Source organism: Macaca nemestrina, chromosome 1 (assembly GCF_043159975.1).
Source record: "Macaca nemestrina isolate mMacNem1 chromosome 1, mMacNem.hap1, whole genome shotgun sequence".
Lineage (NCBI taxonomy): Eukaryota > Metazoa > Chordata > Mammalia > Primates > Cercopithecidae > Macaca > Macaca nemestrina.
In genome coordinates this window covers 210,796,803-210,802,802 of record NC_092125.1, presented here as the reverse complement: position 1 = coordinate 210,802,802, position 6,000 = coordinate 210,796,803, and the positions used below count along the sequence as shown (strand labels likewise).

The 6,000-nt window shown below is 36.6% G+C and overlaps 1 protein-coding gene across 5 annotated transcripts in view; it reads right to left on the bottom strand.

Moving 5' to 3' along the window:
• Positions 1-449: 449 nt before the first annotated feature.
• The window catches only part of LOC105494418 (heterogeneous nuclear ribonucleoprotein R), a 64,833-nt gene continuing 59,282 nt past the window's right edge, over positions 450-6,000 (bottom strand). For 4 of the 5 annotated variants that reach the window (XM_071098846.1, XM_071098844.1, XM_071098840.1 and 1 more), the window contains one exon: positions 450-6,000. This exon is cut by the window's right edge and continues 24,791 nt beyond it. The gene's annotated coding sequence lies outside the window, so the exon portion shown is untranslated. The other variant, XR_011624940.1, reaches the window with a different exon arrangement.

Sequence of the window (6,000 nt, the reverse complement as noted above, 5' to 3'; positions counted from 1 at the left end):
TTTTCCTTTTTCTTTGGAGACAGGGTCTCGCTCTGTTGCCCAGGCTGGAGTGCAGTGGCTTGTTCTCAGCTCACTGCAGCCTTGACTTCCCAGGCTCAAGTGACCCTCCCACTTCTCAGCCTCCTGAGTAGCTGGGGTGAGAGGTGCACAACACCATGCCCAGTTACTTTTTTGTCTTTATTTAGTAGAGATGGGGTTTTGCCACGTTGACCAGGCTGATCTTGAACTCATTAGCTCAAGCAATCCTCCCTGCCTGAGGCCTCCCAAAGTGCTGGGATTATAGGTGTGTGCCACCACATCCGGCACACATATACTTTTTAATCCTCAACAGTACTAGGTATATAGGAGATGCTCTCACTTTAATTAAACCACCAGTTTTGAAGAGAGTGGCAATAACATAAAGAGAACAAAGAAGGTAGAGAATCTAATGAGAAATAAGACAAAAAAACTCACTCACTTCAGAAAAGTTTATTAAAGGTAAAATCAGATTTACAGAGTATAAAACAATAAGGGATAGAGGTGAAGAGGTTTCAAACAAACTATTGTACAATAGGAAGTAAATTACCTACCTGGGGTTCTCAGAGCACTTTTTCTTTACTTCTGCACAAAGCCTAATCTGTTTTTTTAAAAATCCTTGGAAAAGTCTCAGCAGTCATATATTCTCATGATTTAGCATTTAAAACAAAATGTCCACAATCAATAAAGAAAGAGGGGTGGACCTAAGGGACAGGGTACTAAATATATATACTACTATAAGCTCTGCTTCCTCTGTTCCAGTTCTTTAAATTTTGTGTCTGTGTTTTTGGGGAAAGGGTTATCATGCAAAATGACTGTCTTGGAAGCAGGAGCTGAAGAAAGGGAATTTTGGGCTCTCAAAGCCTTGTTGCCTCCTTGGTGCAGTAAGCGGCATGTCTCGTAAAAAGCCTAACTACTACCAGACTTATAACCATACTATGCAATTGGTACTTTTTTTTAACTAAGCAAATTTTATAAAGAATTTGAAATGTTTTGTGGGTACTTATAGCCAGGTACTGCACATAAATATCACACTCAAATTAAGAGTGCAGGCTCTGCAATCAGCCTGTATGGGTTCAAATATTGATCCCAGATCATAATTATGCAAACTTAGGCCAAGTTACTTAATTTCTGCCTTCCTTAAACAATAAGCTTTAGTATTAGTACCTATTTCAGAGAACAGTTCTGAGGATTAAAAAAATATATGTAGAGTTTAAAACAGTACTTGGCACACACAAAGTATTTAGTGCAGATGCACACACAGAGTTTTCATATAGAATGTGTCCTATTCAGATTTACACATTAGTTATTAGTATTAGAGGAAAAATGGAATTAGTCTCATTTTATTAGATTTTGACTCCCTAAACTGCAATTCTGTCTGTATCACGTCAATAAAAACGAACTCCTTAAGCACATGAACTACATGCTAGTCTACCTTTGTATGCTCCAGGATGGCGGAATGTGTCTTTTTATCACATGAGATGATGCCAATAGTATATTCCAGGGCCTGGCACTACACCTATTACGTGGGTGTATAATAAATGTAGAATAATTCATTTCTGGTAATTTATGGATTATCTACAAAACCAATATAGGTGGATGTTATTAGAGACCTTTAAAAACCTATAATTTTACTCATATTTGCTGCAAATAAGAGTAATGCAAATGTAATGCTGACTAGAACTTTGAGGCATTAAATATTTTTTTCCTATATAGTGAGGAATAAAACTAAGACTCAACTGAAATAATTTTTTTAAAAAAAGGATTTGAGTACAACAGAACAAAAATTGGCATTTTGTACACTTCAGTGCAATTTCTGTCTTAGCTGCTGAGAAGCAGAGGAAAAGCACCACCCTGCTCAGAAACTACCTTCTCCACAATACTGAGAAACACACAGAACAGGGGAAAGCCTTTGTGAAGCTAGGAATAAAGAAGCTGCCCATCTTTACTAATAGGAAACAACTGGTTTTAAGGTACCTAGTAAGAGCCTTTCTTTAAAACAGACATCTCACTTACCTTTTCAGTATATTTCCTAAAAACATTAAAGACAGATGTAAGGCTTAGCTGGTAATATCCATGAACTCAGTCTTTTCCTCTGACTGTGGTGGAGCAGACACGATAAAGCAGGTTTGGAAATGCTAGAAATGAATTCCTACTTCCCCTTGCATTCTTCAGATCTCATTTTCCCCCAAATTTCTGCAGTGGTTGGCTTCCATTTCAGCATCAGTCACGAAATCTTGAAGGTCAGACACAGTAAACAGGGAAGGACATAAAATTAAGTGATTTGGGCATAGTTTTGAGTCTCACAACTTTAACAGGGATGAGTCATACATTAAAGTATGTTGAAATACATTACAAGTTCTGTTCCTTAATGAAAATCAACTCTTAGTCAAGTTAAAGGTATTAGTTTGCTATAGTCTGAAATTCTGTATGTTCCTTTAATAAATGTTGAGGGGAAAAAAGTTCTAATTCCCATGAAGGCCAAACACAAGTTGATCAACTCAGTGCGAGTCTTTGTCCTTGATTTATTTTGCACTATAAATGTGTAAAGGAAAAAACAAAGGGCATAAAAAATACTAGCAGATTGTTCTAAGTGATTTTCCAATTTGCCAATCAAATTTGAAATATTTTATTTACCTACCAATTAAGTCAGAAAAAAGGAAGTGAATGTTATATGATTATTAGTAGTATAAGCTTTAAGTTGAAAAGATAAGTGTTATTTAACTCAACTGTTTTCTTGGTTATAGGAAATTAGCATTAAAATTAACTTCATTAAGATAGGAGAGAAAATATTGAATAATTCATCTAGAGTTAGCCAGGAAATATCTTCATACTTTGCAAAATTATAAATTAAACCAAAATTTGATATACTTCTAAGGTTAGCAAACAAAATTCTTTTTCTTTGCTTCCTATAAATCATTAAACAGGTTTGCTGTACTCACTCAGTGACACTTCAACTCCCTTTGAAACCCAAGTGACAGAACTAGGTCACTACTTTGGGAATGGAATTGTGAGTAGCTAGATCAGAGAAACACTGAGACTGACAAAACTTGCTTTTTTGGAAAATGGAAAAAAGTCATCAGTATGCCATAAGAGTTAGAGCATTCTGACCATAAAATCAGGCAGTTATCCTTGCTGACTGGTCCTGGATTCCAAATGACACATTCCTTCTCAATGTATTCAATCCATCAGCAGCTCAGAAGCAATCCACACTGGAGACCATTTAAAAACGTGCATTTTGCAATAACCATTATCTATCTTAGCAGCTAGAAAGGCAAAACAAAAGTTAGCGTATCAAACTATCTTTAGGGGCTAGAGCAGAATATGAATTCATTAATGATAAATATAATGACTAGAAACAATGAAAACTGATTCAGAAGAATTTTAAGGAAAAACAAAAAGCCCTCAAAATGTCTATTATGCCAAGTATGGTCAAAGTATTCAAGTATCCGCCTCCCTCTCCATAACTTCTATTTTTTTCTCTCTTCTCTTTTTTTCTTAAGGGGTGGGAGTCTTGCTATGTTGCCCAGGCTGGAGTGTAGTGGCTATTCACAAGTACAGTCACTGTGCACTACAGCCATGAAGGCCTGGGCTCAAACCTCAGCCTCCCAACTAGCTGAGACTAGAGGCGCATACTACTGTCCCTGACTTACAACTTCTCTTTTCAGGCTAGCATTCTAGAAGTGTAAGAAATATAAAATGTCATGGATGATATTCAGTAATCACTAAACTGGAAGGAGAGCCAGTGAATTTACTTATACTGCCCAATTAAATAATCAACATTGAACTCAACACATCTTCAATCCCAGAAAAATCCATGGATGAAAACTGGACACAGCAACAACTGCTACTGATGCCAGACTGAAACAGCAAAGGGCAAGAGGAATTCATGCTACCTACTCTTCACTTTATAAAGAAAAACAAAGAAAAATTAAATTTAAAAAAGAAAAGAAATTGCATTTTTTCTGAGAAAACAAACTGAGAAATTAAGACAGAGTTTGCAATTATATGAATGCTGAGCTCAGTGTTTCTTAGTTTGCAACTAAAAAGAAACATTCAAAAGGAAAACAAATGTACATGTAAGTTACTTAAAGCAAAAAGATACTACTTGGCCAGGCACAGTGCCTCACGCCTGTAGTCCCAGCTACTTGGGAGGCTGAGGCAGGAGACTCACTTGACCCGGGAGGCAGAGGTTGCAGTGAGCTAAGGTCGCACCACTGCACTCCAGCCTGGGCGACAGAGTGAGACTCAGTCTCAAAACAAACCAAACAAATCAAAAAACCAAAGCAAAAAGACACTGCTCAAAGCTAATCTGTGGGCAGTACCTGCATTAAAACTGTTATCTGCAAATAAGGCAAAAATACTGTTTGTTGCAGAGTGGAAATGCATCCTAGATTGGATTAAGCTAGGAGGCTTGAGAGTTGGCAACCACAGACTTCTGCTCTTAGACATCCTGGTTTGTAGTATTTTGTTGTTGTGACAGCCAACTTAAGTTGCAAAGTGTATATTTTGAAAATGATCATTCTTCCTTGCATTATAAATTTTCATAGTAAATCTTACCTTCAGGGTCAGTGGTAACACCTGTAATACTTGTTTGTATTTAAAATCCTCCAATATCCAATACATTTAATCACAGCCTCACTGACATCTCAATTGCCCTTGAGACTCTAAACAGAAGGGGAACTTCTGAGAAATGTAATTATTATACCTCTGTGCTTAGGATGAAGACAACCTCATGATCTGGATAATTATTTTTTGTTTCTCTTCATGCCTGGTTTATAAGAAACTGAACACTGGACATGAGAAAAAGTAGAAAACTACAAAGTTAAACTACTCTGAGCTATTCATATTTGCATTCTTCTCTAATGGTGTAAATTATCAAGAACCAGACAAGTTATGCCTTCATCGTAACAGCCATATTTCTCTGGCCTATACAGCAAATCGAGTTACATTTTAAAGTGTGTGTGTGGGTCTTTAAAATATTAATTTCAAACACATGAATAACATTATTGTTTTATTTAACCCAATCTTCAGTGACCCCTGACTGGGTCGGTCTCAGTAACATGTCTTTCAAAAACAAAAAAATACTAGACTCATATATATTTTTTGAGTAAAGCTGCTGGCTTTGTCTCCATACTTCCACTCAGTTCTCAATTCAGGGCCAAAGTCAAGAGCAAAACTGAACCTGTAGGCTAGTCCTTGGTAAAAGGCAGGCAAAATGGCAACTGACTTGGCAATCTCTCCCAATTTGGGGATGCCCTGGACATAGTAAGCAGTCAAATGTAAACTACGTCTTAAGAAAATGCCAATTTCTGTAGTCTCATGTCATGAAAATGCATTTTTAAAAACTAATCAAGTGTCTGTTAAGATTATTTTAGTTGTGAGATGTTAGCAATGCCAGGATAAAGAGTTAGAAAAAAAATCTTGGACATGATTTCCAGTTTTTTCCTATATATACTTTCTTAACTATCTAAAGCCACCAAAATTCTCTTCATGAAGCCTTATCCTATCCATTGCCTAATGATGATGAGGTGATCAGATTCAGGATTTACAGATGTCCCCCTCTGGAGATGCTTCTGCTCTGGGACTGTGATGGATACCAGTGCTGTTAGTCATTTCTGCTATCTGGATACAGAGCATCTGGTGCAAAACTGTGCCTCCAGCCTGGCTCCCCATTTTTCCCCAAATGCATGTTTAAGGAATGAAATGCTTATTTCATGTTAATTGTAAGCAATCTACATAGAAAGCATATCAGGCTACAAATTATTTAGTATGTATTTTTATCATCTCCTATCTCCCTAATGCTGAACCCCACTGCATTCCCTGCAAACTTTTGTTTTAAATTTTAATTTGAGAAAATATTTTCCCTGCATAATTGTCTTCTGCTAACATCTGTGGACATTCTTCCCACTTTCTTTGAAAAAGATATTATATCATGCTTCTGGAAATTAAGGGAAAAAAATCAGTGTTAAAACTAGAGGTTGA